Raw genomic sequence first — 16395 nt, 5'->3', positions numbered from 1 at the left:
TGGTGAATGACGCTTCGTCGCTACACAGAATGTGTGCAAAAAATCTGTCATCGTCCTCCCGTAATTTCTCTTGTGCCCAGTGGCAGAACTGTACACGACGTTCAAAGTCGTCGCCATGCAATTCCTGGTGCATAGAAATATGGTACAGGTGCAATCGATGTTGATGTAGCTTTCTCAACACCGACATTTTTGAGATTCCCGATTCTCGTGCAAATTCTCTGCTACTGATGTGCGGCTTAGCCGCGACAGCAGCCACAACACCTACTTGGGCATCATCATTTGTTGCAGGTCGTGGTTGATGTTTCACATGTGGCTGAACACTTCCTGTTTCCTTAAATAACGTAACTATCCGGCGAACGGTCCGGGCACTTGGATGATGTCATCCAGGATACCGAGCAGCATACATAGCACACGCCCGTTGGGCATTTTGATCACAATAGCCATATATCAACATGATATTGACCTTTTCTACAATTGGTAAACGGTCCATTTTAACACGGGTAATGTATCACAAAGCAAATACTGTCCGCACTGGCAGGATGTTATGTGATAACACATACTTATATGTTTGTGGCTATTACAGCGCCATCTATCACAAAGTGAAAAAAGTTTTCCATCTAAAACATTCGTATTTCTTTACGTACTACACGAATATGTAATAAAAAATGGGGGTTCCTATTTAAAGAAACTTAATTGATATCCATTTGACCTATGGCAGCACCATCTAGCGGGCCAACCATAGTGCCATCTGGTTTCCCCCTTCAAGCGTGACAAGTTTCATTCTTTGTAGTTTTTTCGTTTGATGCTTATTTCGTGAGATATCTGGCCCAGTCACAATCAATGGACCACCCTGTAGAGCTCTAAATATGAATGAACCATTTATAGTAGCCCTGTCTATCTGCCATACTTCTGTAATTTTTCTGTTGCAGCAACTGCAAAGGTGACATTCCTCTTTCATTTTGATTAATGTTATAGTTCATGCATATTTTCTATGACTTTTGTTGCCAAAGGACTGTGAGGCAGTGTTTGGAAGCAGACAAATTTGCTCAGTTTCTCTGATATATTGTTGAAATAGGAAGTTGAAGAACCTCCAAGTCAAATTTAGCATTTGGCCCTGATGACACAGGTACTAAGTGACTGTTTGCAATCTTAGAGATAATAGGTGCATTTCACTGGCCAATCTGAACTAATTCATGAAACTAAGAAAAAATCTCATAGTTCTCTGGTGGCCTTATCAAGTAAAATTGCTAACCAATATTTGCAGTCTTTTCAGAAGACAATGTTTATTCTCACATATCAACACCCTGTTGATAACAAAGTTCGGATGGGATGGTAATATGTGATGATAAATGTAACTCACGGGTTTTACCAAAAAACTGTGCATGGATTAAGGAACGCAATTCGAGGCTGTGAAAGTGTGTAATGACTGCCGCAAAAGTTCAGTGGAGTTCTAGAAGGATTAACCTAATTTCACAGCACAACTTCAGGAACTTAAATATGTTCAGGTCACGCTAGCACAGTCCAAAAGATCTACTTGCACTCAGCCTCCCTGAGGTAATTTCAGGAACCGAAACTTGAATGGGACTACTGGTATATTTATAGAGAGATCTCAATATCCATTGTTACTATAATCATATGATGTACTGATGTAGGCATCGACTATCTTTTTCCTCCTTCCTTACACATTTACCCTCTGAGACACTGTATTCCCCTTTGTCCATCCAACAATAAAGGACATTCTTATTTTTAATCTACAAAACAAAGTTTTGACGAATAATTTCACTGTATGTTCATCAGTCCGACCGCAGTTGCTTTTGTCTCAGCATTTGGTAAGCATGGGAATCATCTTCTGCTTCACATTAGTATCTAGACCCAACGGATTTACAGTTCCTGTACTGGTGCACAAACTTTATTCAGAGAGCTTTCCTGTCTTCTGCATGAAAGGTGGCAGTGCTAAGGACACTGCTTATTCCCAAAAAAGCTAACGGATTTGTTACCGCTGCAATTCTTTACTGGTGTGCACATTACATCACACCATGATTTAACTGTATCTGCAAGAGTTACATCGCTATTTGCAGTCACACTCATTTCCAGCTGGGACAGAAGCTTTTATTTCCTTATTAGAAAGAAGATAAAATTATTAATGTAGTCAAATGTCCATTCTGACAGTAAACTGTGTGCAATCTAATCTCTGATGCAAGAAGGAAGATTAGCATATAATATCTCACTGACAATAAGGTTATTACAGATAGATCAAGAGCTCAAATAAATTAGGACATTGGTGATGGTCTTTTCAAAGAAATCACCCGAGCGTTCACTATATATGATTTACGGAAACCAAATAATAATTCAGTCTGGTTGTGTGAACAGGCATTTGAATCTATTCTTCTGTAATGCACACCTAGTGGAAAAACTCAACTCATACTAGTTCAGCTGCTGGACAACTGTGAACTGACAAGAAAGACATCAAATATAGACATAAAACTTACAAAACTGTATTTGACTATCAATATTGTATAAATAGTAAAATTCACAGTCTTGAAAACATTTTATTTTATTTTTACAGATAACTGGATTCAGTTTTACAGTCATGATAAGATCTTATATGGAAGTGACACAGGATCATACAAACTTGCCATCATTTGATTGTCACGTGGACTCCTGCACGGAGGACACAGAAATAAGAATCCCTGGCATAGAGAAGCAACTGAAGGAGTTGAAAACAAATACACTCCTGGAAATTGAAATAAGAACACCGTGAATTCATTGTCCCAGGAAGGGGAAACTTTATTGACACATTCCTGGGGTCAGATACATCACATAATCACACTGACAGAACCACAGGCACATAGACACAGGCAACAGAGCATGCACAATGTCGGCACTAGTACAGTGTATATCCACCTTTCGCAGCAATGCAGGCTGCTATTCTCCCATGGAGACGATCGTAGAGATGCTGGATGTAGTCCTGTGGAACGGCTTGCCATGCCATTTCCACCTGGCGCCTCAGTTGGACCAGCGTTCGTGCTGGACGTGCAGACCGCGTGAGACGACGCTTCATCCAGTCCCAAACATGCTCAACGGGGGACAGATCCGGAGATCTTGCTGGCCAGGGTAGTTGACTTACACCTTCTAGAGCACGTTGGGTGGCACGGGATACATGCGGACGTGCATTGTCCTGTTGGAACAGCAAGTTCCCTTGCCGGTCTAGGAATGGTAGAACGATGGGTTCGATGACGGTTTGGATGTACCGTGCACTATTCAGTGTCCCCTCGACGATCACCAGTGGTGTACGGCCAGTGTAGGAGATCGCTCCCCACACCATGATGCCGGGTGTAGGCCCTGTGTGCCTCGGTCGTATGCAGTCCTGATTGTGGCGCTCACCTGCACGGCGCCAAACACGCATACGACCATCATTGGCACCAAGGCAGAAGCGACTCTCATCGCTGAAGACGACACGTCTCCATTCGTCCCTCCATTCACGCCTGTCGCGACACCACTGGAGGCGGGCTGCACGATGTTGGGGCGTGAGCGGAAGACGGCCTAACGGTGTGCGGGACCGTAGCCCAGCTTCATGGAGACGGTTGCGAATGGTCCTCGCCGATACCCCAGGAGCAACAGTGTCCCTAATTTGCTGGGAAGTGGTGGTGCGGTCCCCTACGGCACTGCGTAGGATCCTACGGTCTTGGCGTGCATCCGTGCGTCGCTGCGGTCCGGTCCCAGGTCGACGGGCACGTGCACCTTCCGCCGACCACTGGCGACAACATCGATGTACTGTGGAGACCTCACGCCCCACGTGTTGAGCAATTCGGCGGTACGTCCACCCGGCCTCCCGCATGCCCACTATACGCCCTCGCTCAAAGTCCGTCAACTGCACATACGGTTCACGTCCACGCTGTCGCGGCATGCTACCAGTGTTAAAGACTGCGATGGAGCTCCGTATGCCACGGCAAACTGGCTGACACTGACGGCGGCGGTGCACAAATGCTGCGCAGCTAGCGCCATTCGACGGCCAACACCGCGGTTCCTGGTGTGTCCGCTGTGTCGTGCGTGTGATCATTGCTTGTACAGCCCTCTCGCAGTGTCCGGAGCAAGTATGGTGGGTCTGACACACCGGTGTCAATGTGTTCTTTTTTCCATTTCCAGGAGTGTATGTCGCCAGGTCCAGATGAAATCCCAATTTCATTTTACACAGTATTCTGTGGCACTGGCCCCTTACTTAGTTTGCATTTATCATGAATCTCTCAAGAGCGCCATTTCCAGCAAATCACTAGCATAATACTGCACCATGCACTCAATGGTCACTGCTGCCTGCCTGCTGGCCAGTACCCAGGTAATTACCAAAACCACGGACACTTCAGCAGGTAGTATACGTCAAAATTGTGGTAGCAACACCACAACAAATCTGCTATGAAATGTATAAATAGTGGTTGTTCTAACTAAATAAAAATTTTTTTTTCTCTGTGATTTCGGTTTTTGGGATTTGAATAAGCTCACTGAACCATACCAGCTATCAGGAAAATCACTGAACTTCTTTAACATAATGTAAAAAATTGCAAATTGCTTTTTCAGACATACAGTATAGTTAAATATCAGTGAAGCCAACTCAATACTCTTTCACAAAAACCTCTTTAAAATATGCCACTTGTCTCACTATATTTTTGAAATTAAGTTGTGACTGGGACTGCATAAAAAATACACATGACTTTGAATTACACTTTGCTTTCAAATTATAAGGAAAGCAATGTGAATGTGAATGAATGCAAATGCTAACAAAATAGTCTACATTGTTTCGTCACATATATATCAGCTGTGAAAAAACATTCTCATCACATTATGACCTAGTTTGTATTACATTTCTACGATTTAATTTCTCCTTACTCTTACATAATCTTAGTCACTGTGCTTGAAAATTAACTATTATCACTTATATGTAACTAAAGAACCATAAACCCCACGTAAAAATTCTTAAACTTAACATAAGAGGTGCCACACTGTCATCATCAAATCACCAAGTCATCATGCACGCGTCCGTTACAGAGTCGGCTTCCAGCGTGGTGTCACATCATTCCACAGTCATCTTGAAAGGGCCACTTGGTAGAGGGTCCAACCTTACCTTATGAGCCGAAGTTCAAACTGAGACCCTCCTAGCCACCAATCCACTTGTGCATATACAAGTCACTGCCAGCAGGCCGTCTTGTACTCAGCGGACCATTTCAGCTTGCCACATCAGCCATGACAGAGATCACCCCCAGAATGGGATGCTGACTACATGAGAACGCACCACACCTAGGCAGCACTGTGGGTAGCAGCTGCCGATGACCTACTACACCGATCTGCCACTGGTCCAAGGGACGAGACCCAGTTTCAGCACCACTAGATGGAGGCTTGAGCTTGTCATACCAACTACTCGAGAAATAAACGAATTGTACCACCTTTGAATATCACATGATAGTGTATGTTGAGTATGTAGATAATGAGGGCTTTATGCCATGGGGATCGGGGAAGCTAAGGCAAATATAGGTATTAGGCAACTGAAGGCATAGTTTGTTGGAAATAGTGTTGTTATGTGAATCATGAATTTAGCTGTCTTCCAAGGGTGCACATTGGGAGATACGTGTTTTGACACCCACAGAGTGCCCTAGTCGTGTGTGAAGCTTCTACCATCATCTTCATCAATATGATTACACTGCAATTCATAACCAAGTGCATGGCAGAGGGTTCAAGAACCACCTTCAAGCTATTTCTCCATTGTTCCACTATCGGACAGTGAGCAGGAAAAATGAACACTTAAATCTTTCTGTGCATACTCTGACATCTCTTTTTTTTTTTTATAATGATGATAATTTTTCCCTACATAAATGGGCACCAATAAAATACCATCACATTTGGAGGATAAAGTTAATGACTGAAATTTCATGAGAAGAACCTGCAGAAAAAAAAAAGAGGTGCCACTCTCTCCCCTATTTCACAATAACATGAAACCAGCTGCCCTTCTTTGAACTTTTCAGATGTCCTCCAAGGATCCTATGTGATGCTGATCCCACACCACTCAGCAATACTCCAGAAGAAGACAGAGAACATTAGTGTAGACAACATCTTTAGTAGATTTGTTGCATTTTCTAAGAGTTCTGTTAATATATCACTCTCTTTGGTTTGCTTTCCCCACAATACTATCTATGTGGTCGTTTGAAGTTATGTTATCCATAATTTAAATCCCTAAGTATTCATTTGAATTCACAGCCTTCAAATTTGTGTGATTTATCATGTACCGGTAACCGAAATTTAGTGGAGTCCTTTTAGTGCTTATGTTGATTACTTCACACTTTTTGTTATTTAGAGTCAATTGCCCCTTTTCACACCAGACAGATATCTCGTCTAAAGCACTTCGCAACTGATTTTGATCTGATAACTTTACAAGATGGTAAATGACAGCATCAAATGCAAACAAACTAAGAGAGCTGCTCAGACTGTCTTCTACATCATTTACACAGATGAGGAACAGCAGAGGGCCTATAACAATTTCTTGTGGTATGCCACATAATACTTTTACAAAATCCATCCATATAACTGAAACGATACTCAATAAGCATGCAATTCGATTTAAAGTCGTGTTTGAGGAATGGTGTCAAAAACTGCCTGCAAATATAAAAGTAGGTAATCAACCTATGTCGATAGCACTCCTTACTTCATGACAATAAAGAGCGAGTTTCAAGAGAAAGACATTTGCTGAATATGTTAGCTACTTGTCAATAAATCGTTTTCTTCAAGGTAATTCATAATGTTGTAACAAAGTACATAAGTTGGAACTTAAATAGTGGCAACACTGCTGTGGAGACACTATACAATGGAATCTACTATTGTCACTGATAACACACGTTGTTGACATATCTACCTTACCTCCGAGTAAATGGCCTCGCCCGTCCCATATCATCGGTGTGCGCACAATCAGAGGAAACTCAGTCACTTGTGAGCGAGGCTCTAACGTAACAGTGTCACTATGTTTTCAAAACAGGAACAACGGAGTTGGATCAAGATTGAATCTGCCAGAGATCGTACAGCACGACAGTGCCATCAAGGTCCTCAAGAGGCGTGCAGGGAATCAACATCGCCCTACAGAACAGTGGCACGTTGGGTAAAAGCCTTCAATGAAGGTCGGCAAACTGTAGCAGACATGCATCGGGCAGGTCGTCCTAGCATCTCTGAAGAAGAAGTGCATGCTGTTGCCACATTAGGGGACAGTGATCGACACCATACGATTCGTGAGCTCGCCCACGAAACCGGATTAGCACATACAACTGTGCTTTCCATCCTAAAGGAATGCCTGGGCATGCGAAAAATTGCATCACGATGGAATCCGCATGACTTGATGAAAATGGAGAAATGAATGAGTTACGACGCTGCTCAGACACACTTGGAGTGCTATGAGCATGAAGGAGAGGCTTTCTTGCAGCATATTGTACAGGGTGTATACGTGGACAAAGAAAAAAAATTCTTGGATTTTTACCAGATTTCCCGGTTAAAAATACACTTTCTCCCGGATGAAAATACACATTTTCCATGTTAAGTGACAGTATACTCTTCCTCGGCACTGTAAAAGTCATCAATCCTTTGAATGTTTATGGTTTTATATACCAACGTAGAATTTCCTGGCACTTTAGAAAACGAAACTCAGGGGGAAAAACACGTTTTGAAAGACCTTTGATGTGCAGCAATATGTACACTGCATATTTCCGTATTACGAAGGTATAAATTTGAATTCCACCAAATAAAGCATTGAAATTGAGATTGCGATGCGCTTTTGTAAGCGTCATAGCTCATTCACTTGATCTCGCCAGCTGATGACAGCAATAGGACACGTGATAGCCAATAGCAAGATCATTCTTAAGTAAGTACACAAATAAGAAAAGTTAATGGCTTAAATTAATATACAAAGCATTCACATATAATATTGGTCTCTAAGATTAGTAAGTTGGAAGAGAAGTTAAGCTTTCACATATAATAATGATCTTTTTTGCAGGTGTTGCGCTTTAATACACACACAAATGTGCCTTTACTGGCACATTTTTAATAATGACGCAAATGTCTCATCTTCTGGGCTCGAAATACTTCTAAATGGTCATCCTCAAAGAGTTGAGTTTTAAATGAGAGTCAAACGCTTTGTGATTTAAGATATTCATCGTACATTCTCGCACATAATTCATCTTGCATAAAAGGAAATCTGCTTTGAATGTAAAGCTTTTCAAGCCACCATTCGCAATATTTTCCCGCGACCTGTTAGAAATAGGTTCGTTTCAGCAGTTGCCAGATAACTGGCGTCACCACGCTTGCGCAGCTACGATGACGCAGGAAGCCCATATGTTCGTACATTAAAAGATCTTACATTATGTCATAAAAGAAACAAGACATCAAAGGATACTTCAAGAGCGTCGGGATTTTGCGCACCATACTAAAGTGCATAATTCGGCTTAAAATGCACATCCGTATGTAAATTTTCTTGGAGTACCAGTACTCATGTTTGGTTCTTTATTATAGCTTAATGCCATAAATGCACTTGAAATGCAGCGAACAGTTGAAACTAGCCAACAGTGTGAAATTAAACGCTTCCTTTCAAATAAATTGACTGTCTCAGTAGAAAGGATTAATAAAAGCCAAATCTCTTTAGCAAACCAACAAAAATAACTTCATTGTTCTGTAAGGCGATGAATGCTTGACTTTCAAAGGTGGAAATAAAATCTGAAACTATTAACATATTTTAGCCTGCCGTAATTATGCGAACGTATTTTAATTCATTTGATAGCTCCCGGCCACAAAAATCCGTTTTGTTATCATTTAACGTGAGAGCAATAAACGAAGAGGAAACAACAAAATCACTGAACGTAAACTCAGGTCACGTGGAGACGACCCACCTCCCCACTGACTGCTCTGCACATCAGCCCCGGATCTATGATATTTCCGAACGGGGACAATGTTAAGTAGTGGCGCCCAGCCACGCCCCCGTAACCAAAAGCGGGAGGAGGTACTACTCATACACGACTCAACTGCACATGTGCAAGAGCCCACCTGCAACTACCCAAACGAGTAAACAGTTGTCACATCACGCTCATCAGAGGCAATTTGCTGTTATAAAGCATTGCATAGTGTTCCTAAAGCCTTTGACACACTTAACTGTTGGCAGACGCTTGTATGAGCACTGTTTTGTTGTTGTATACGGTGCATTTCCTTTGCAACTTAAGTTTTATTTGCATTCCCCCCTGTTTTGTTTCTACAGTATCATTCTGCAGTAGCGGGATACAATAATATCCTTTGTTAGAGTATTGGTTCTTACCAGTCAAAATCACAAAAATTTAACTGAAAACTAAAACAATGAAAAATTCCCAGAATTCTAAACAATTCCCGGGTTTTTCCCGGTTTTCTCCCAGATGGAAAAATTCCTGGGTTTTTCCCGGGTCTTCCGGTTGTCCCGGGTCGTATACACCCTGTTGTAACACTGGATGAGACATGGGCCACGTTGTATGAGCCAAAACTGAAGCGCCAATCCAACGAATGGCATCATTATGGGTTGATAGTTGATAGTGCGTCACAGCCCCAGTATAGTGAAAGTTATGGTGATTCTCATGTACGACTGTGATGGTGTTATCCTAACGCATTACGTTACTCCATGGCAGACCGTCAATGCACAGTATTACTGTTCATTTTTGGAGCATCACCTGCGACCAACTTTGTGAAAGAAGTGGCGACACTTTCTGCGCAATCCACCCATCATGTTGCACAACAATGCGCGGGTGCATACTGCGCAAGCTGTGGCTGCTCTGTTCAGCTGATGGGACTGGGAAGTAACGTACCATCCACCATACTCCCCGGACTTAAGTCCATGTGACTTTGATTTGATTGTGAAGATGAAGGAACCACTTTGTGCCATTCGCTTCAGAACTGTTCCAGAGATTCGACAGGCAGTAGACTGCTCCATTCGCACCATCAACAGAACAGGCTCCGCTAATGGTATACTACGCCTTCCGCATTGCTGGTAACAGATTCTACACAACGCTGCTGACTACTTCAAAGAACAGTAACAGGTGCAAACATGTAACTCTTTTGTATTGGTTGTGAATAAATAGTTGCCACTATTTAAGTTCCAACCCTCGTATATGTTCCAAAATCCTATTGCAATTCGACATTAGTGATGTGGGTCTATAATTTAGCAGATTGCTCTAATTTCCTTTCTTGAGTATTGGTGTGACCTCTGCAACTTTTCAGGCTTTAAGTATAAATCTTTCAATGAGTGAGTGGTTGTAAATGATTGCTAAGTATGAAGATATTGTGTAAGTGTACTCTGAAAGGAACCTAACTGGCATACAATTTGGACCAGAGACTTTGCCTTTATTAAGTGATTTAAGCTGTTTCGCAGCACTGAGGCTATCTACATTTAAGTTATTCACAGAGGCAGTTGTTCTTGATTCATATTCTGGAATATTTACTTCATCTTCTGTGTATAGTAAACCTGCTTTATTGCACTGTCATCAGTGACATTACAACTGCTATCTCCCAGTGATGGTACTACTTGTATCTTGTTCTTTGCATTTAACCCGAATCTTTTTGGATCATGGATCAAATTGAAGTTCATGTCAAATTTCGAGCTTTGTAAAATCTTGTCAATCTTGGGGATTTTGAGTTCTTTTAAATATGGCACAGTTTTTTTTTTTTTTTTTTTTTTTTTTTTGCTTCTATCTTGTTTTATGTCTCTTATTAATTTTGTCTTTCCATAACGTGAAACTGATAAAAAACAACCATGGATGTAAATGGGTCATTGGCCATGATGTCATCTTTATACAGTCCTTGGCCCTCGAAGTTCAGTCAGCATGATAGCAGAGGATTGAGCTATTTCCTTAGTTCTTCCACAGCTAGTTTGCAATTAGCTACTCGCCACAATGATAATGTAGACAGGCACAATGAAAAGATTATTATACATTGAGCTTTTGGCCAAAGTCTTCTTCAGAAAGAAAATGAAAAACACTAACACATTCACACAAACAAGCACACCTCATGCACACATGACGACTACCTCTGGTCGCACTGGCCAGAATGCAACTTTTACATTGAACGAAAGCAGCACTCTGGAATGGGGTGGTAAAGTGGAAGGGCTAGCATGTGGAGAGAGGAGCCAGTGCTGCCTGGCGAACTGTGCAGGGACTAAGTGGCAGGACAATTCCACCAGGCCCAGCATTGGGAGACTGTGGAGGAGGGGGCAGGTGAGGAGGGATTGGGGGGCGGGGGGGGGGGAGGGGGGGGAAGGAGCAGAGAAGGAGAAAAGACTTGTGGGTGCACTGGCAAAGAGTGACACACAATGCGGCTGAGGGAACATGGACTGGGAGGAGGTTACAGGACAGAGGTGGTGGAACCAGTTGGGTGGAGGGTGTGCAGACAGTTGAGGCCAGGATGATTTCGGGAGCAGAGAATGTGTTGCAACTCCCATCTTATTATCCTTACAACACATTCTCTGCTCCTGAAATCACCCCAGCCTCAACCTAGGGTAACCTACTATCCCCACAGTTTCCACCTCCTGTCCTATCACCTCATCTACATCTACATGATACTCCGCAATCCACCATAAGGTGCGCAGTGGGGTATACCCTGTGCCACTACTCGTCACTTCCCCTCCTGTTCCCCTTGCAAAATAGAGCGAGGGAAAAAAGACCATCTGTACACCTCTGTATGAGCCCTAATTTCTTGTATCTTTGAGGTCCTTACATGTGATGTAAGTTGGCGGGTGCTAAATTATTTGGCAGCCAGCTTCAAATGCCAGTTCTCTAAATTTTCTTAATAATGTTTTCCTAAAAGAACACCGCCTTCCCTGCAGGGATACCCATTTGCGTTCCCAGAGCATCTCCATAAAACACTTATATTTTGTTCAAACCTACTGGTAACAAATTCAGCAGCCCTCCTCTCAATTGCTTCAATGTCTTCCTTCAATCCATCCTGGTACAGAGCTCAAACACTCAAGCAGTACTCAAGAATAGGTCACACCTGCGTCCTATTTGTGGTCTCCTTTACAGGTAAACCAATCCTAAAATTCTCCCAAAAAACCACAGTCAACCATTTGCCTTCCCTACCACAGTTTTAGCATTGACAGTTTTTAGACTTTCGGCATAAGAAGTCACCCCATTCTGCCAAAGGCCTTGTCAAACAGGGTGGAGGAGCAGACAGAGGTTCAGGGCACTTTCTTGTCCTAGGGATGGGAAATTGGCCCTAAAGGCGGGGGAATCAGCAATGGTCAATGGCACGAGGATGCAGAAGGCAATGGACACCAGTGCATTAATGACACATAATGTGTATCCACAGAACATGTGGCCTGTAATTGAAGAAATGTCATGATGATCTCTCCATTGGCAAAAGATTCCAGAATAGCCCCTATTCAGATCTCCAGAAGGGGACTGCCAAGGGGGAGGTTACCATGAGAAAAAGATTAAATAGTCAACGAAAGGATAACATTCTACGAGTTGGGGTGTGGAATGTCAGAAGCTTGAATGTGGCAGGGAAACTGGAAAATCTTAAAAGAGAAATGCAAAGGCTCAATCTAGACAAAGTAGGGGTCAGTGAAGTGAAGTGGAAAGAAGACAAGGATTTCTGGTCAGATGAGTATAGAGTACTATCAACAGCAGTGGAAAAAGGTATAACAGGAGTATGATTCATTATGAATAGGAAGGGAGGGCAGAGAGTGTGTTACTGTGAACAGTTTAGTGACAGGGTTGTTCTTATCAGAATCAACAGCAAACCAACACCGACAACAATAGTTCAGGTATACATGGTGATGTCACAAGCTGAAGATGAAGAAACAGAGAAAGTGTATGAGGATATTGGATGAGTAATACAGTATGTAAAGGGGGATGAAAATCTAATAGTCGTAGGGGTCTGGAATGCAGTTGTAGGGGGAAGGAGTAGAAGAAAAGATTACAGGAGAATATTGGCTTGGGACAAGGAATGAGAAAGTAGAAGACTAATTGAGTTCTGTAACAAGTTTCAGCAAGTAACAGCAAATACTCTGTTCAAGAATCACAGGAGGAGGAGGTACACTTGGAAAAGCCCAGGTGATATGGGAAGATTTCAGTTAAGTTATATCATGGTCAGACAGAGATTCCGAAATCAGATACTGGATTGTAAGGCATACCCGGGATCAGATATAGACACAGATCACAATATAGTAGTGTTGAAGAGTAGGCTGAAGTTTAAGACATTAGTCAGGAAGAATCAATACGCAAAGAAGTGGGATACGGAAGTACTAAGGAATGACAAGATACGGATGAAATTCTCTAAAGCTATAGATACAGCAATGAGGAATAGCTCAGTAAGCAGTACAGTTGAAGAGGAATGGACATCTCTGAAAAGGGCCAGCACAAAAGTTGGGACGGAAAACATAGGTACAAAGAAGGTAACTGCGAAGAAACCATGGGTAACAGAAGAAATACTTCAATTCATCGATGAAAGGAGGAAGTACAAAAATGTTCCAGGAAACTCAGGAATACAGAAATACAAGTCGCTGAGGAATGAAATAAAGAGGAAGTGCAGGGAAGCTAAGACGAAATGGCTGCAGGAAAAATGTGAAGACATCGAAAAAGAAATGATTGTCCCTTTTCTGTGACATTAAAAGCAAGGGTGATAACATTAAGAGTGCAATGGAAATTCCACTGTTAAATGCAGAGGAGAGAGCGGATAGGTGGAAATAATACACTGAAAGCCTATGACGGAGAAGATTTGTCTGACATGATACATGAAGAAACAGGAGTTGATCTAGAAGAGAGAGGAGATCCAGTATTAGAATCAGAGGTTAAGAGAGCTTTGGAGGACTTATCATTGGGGGAAGTGGCAACAAGACGACTATTCATGTCGGTGTGTAGAATGTATGAGTTTGGACAAATACAATCTGACTTTCGGAAAAGCATCATCCACACAATTCCGAAGACAGCAAGAGCTGAAAAGTGCAAGAATTATCGCATAATCAACTTAATGGCTCATGCAGCTGAGTCGCTTACAAGAATAATATACAGAATAATGGAAAAGAAAATTGAGGATGCACTAGATGACAATCAGTTTGGATATAGGAAAGGTAAAGGCACGAGAGAGGCAATTCTGACATTGTGGTTAATAATGGAAGCAAGACAGAAGTAAAATCAAGACATTTTCGTAGGACTTGTCAGCCTGGAAAAAGTGTTCGACAATGTAAAATGGTGCAAAATGTTTCGAAATTCTGAAAAAAGTAGGGGTAAGCTATAGGGAAAGAAGGATCATATACAATATGTGCAACAGCCAAGAGAGAATAATAAGAGTGGATGACCAAGAACAAAGTGCTCATATTAAAAAGGCTGTAAGACAAGGACGCAGCCTTTTGCTCTTACTGTTCATTCTGTACATCGAGAAAGCAATGATGGAAATAAAAGAAGGGTTCAGGAGTGGAATTAAAATTCAAGGTGAAAGGATATCAACAATATGATTCGCTGATGACATTGCTATCTCGAGTGAAAGTAAAGAAGAATGACATAATCTGCTGAACGGAATGAACAATCTAATGAGTACAGAGGATGGATTGAGAGTAAATTGAAGGAAAGCAAAGGTAATGAGAAGTAGTAGCAATGACAACAGCGAGCAACTTAACATCAGGATTGATGGTCATGAAGTAGATGAAGTTAAGGAATTCTGCTGCCTAGGCAGTAAAATACCCTATGACGGATGGAGCAAGGAGGACATCAAAAGCAGACTCGCTATGGCAAAAAAGGCATTTCTGGCCAAGAGAAGTCTACTAATATCAAAAACCGGCCTTAATTTGAGGAAGAAATTTCTGAGAATGTACGTCTGTAGTACAGCATTGTATGGTAGTGAAACATGGACTGTGGGAAAACCGGAACAGAAGAGAATCTAAGCATTTGAGATGTGGTGCTACAGACAAATGTTGAAAATTAGGTGAACTGGTAAGGGAAGGAACGAGAAGGTTCTGGACAGAATCGGAGAGGAAAGGAATATGTGGAAAACACTGATAAGGAGAAGGGACAGGATGATAGGACATCTGTTAAGACATGAGGGAATGACTTCCATGGTACTAAAGGGAGCTGTAGAGGGCAAAAACTGTAGAGGAAGCCAGAGCTTGGAATACATCCAGCAAATAATTGAGGAAGTAGGTTGCAACTCTGAGATGAAAAGGTCAGCACAGGAGAGGAATTCATAGCGGGCCGCATCAAACCAGTCAGAAGACTCGGGGAAAAAACACCCAGATATTTCAATACTTAAACTGTGTCACACCAGACACTAGTAATACTGTATCTGAAAACTACAGCTCCGTTGTTCCTACTCATCTGCATTAAGTTCCATTTTTCCACATTTAGAGCCAGCTGCCATTCATCACACCAACAGGAAATTTTGTCTGAGTCGTCTTGTATCTTCCTACAGCTATTCAACTTCGACACATTACCATACACCACAGCATCATCAGCAAACAACCGCAGACTGCTGCCCACCCTGTCTGCCAAATCATTAATGTATATAGTAAACAACAGCGGTCCTATCACACACATCCCCTCACCCTCACTGAGTGCAGCTCTCTGCCAACACACCCACCAGTCTTTTCCCCTTCACGCCCCACTCCTTTTCCATTTCCTCCCCCCCTCTCCTTCCCTTCCCCCTCCAGCCACCTGTGCTGTGCCTGGCAGCCTTGTCCTGCCACCTAATCCCTGCCCACTCTGCCAGACAGCACTGACTCCTCTCCTCCCATCCGTTTCCTGGTATCCCTCCTACTTCCCCTCCTCACTCTGGACTGCTGCTTCCAGTCAATGCAATAAGTATCACATTCTGGACAGAGCAGCTGGAAATGGCAGCCGTGTGTGTGAGGTGTGCTTGCTTGTGTCCATGTGTCTGTGTTTTTCATTTCCTTTCTGCAGAAGGCTTTGACGGAAAGCTCAATGTGTAACAACAGTCTTTCTGTTGTGCCTGTCTGCTACTCACCGTAAAGCAGCTGCTGGTGACCTACTACAGCACTTCACCGCTGGGTCCAAGAGTCAAGGCCCACCTTCCAGCATCATCAGAAGTGTGCTTGAGCTTGTCATATGAACTATGAAAGTTGAAGGGATTTCCTGAAGCTACACAAAAATACATTTTGCACAAGAAGTTGCTATTAAGGCAAAATTTTAATTTTGTTTCATATTTATAGGTATTGTAATTTCTTCCCTCACATCTTATGAGCATATATTGATGACCCTTTCACCAGAATATAAAAACTCCCTCTACTGCTCACTCACGGTTTCTGACACCACTTTTGTACTTATAACCAGCTGGTGACACTTTCTTTCACATTATCCTGGAACTGTAATCAGCAAGGAATAACTAAAGTTGTAGAAATATGTGAAAACCACT

The 16395-nt window shown here is 42.3% G+C and overlaps 1 protein-coding gene across 1 annotated transcript in view; it reads right to left on the bottom strand.

Annotated features, from left to right (window-relative positions):
* LOC124615603 (nuclear pore membrane glycoprotein 210-like) overlaps positions 1-16395 on the bottom strand; it is a 262491-nt gene that overhangs the window by 159790 nt on the left and 86306 nt on the right. The window lies entirely within an intron of this gene.

The sequence above is a fragment of the Schistocerca americana genome, chromosome 5 (genome assembly GCF_021461395.2).
Source record: "Schistocerca americana isolate TAMUIC-IGC-003095 chromosome 5, iqSchAmer2.1, whole genome shotgun sequence".
NCBI lineage: Eukaryota > Metazoa > Arthropoda > Insecta > Orthoptera > Acrididae > Schistocerca > Schistocerca americana.
This window is presented reverse-complemented; position numbering and strand designations above follow the sequence as displayed.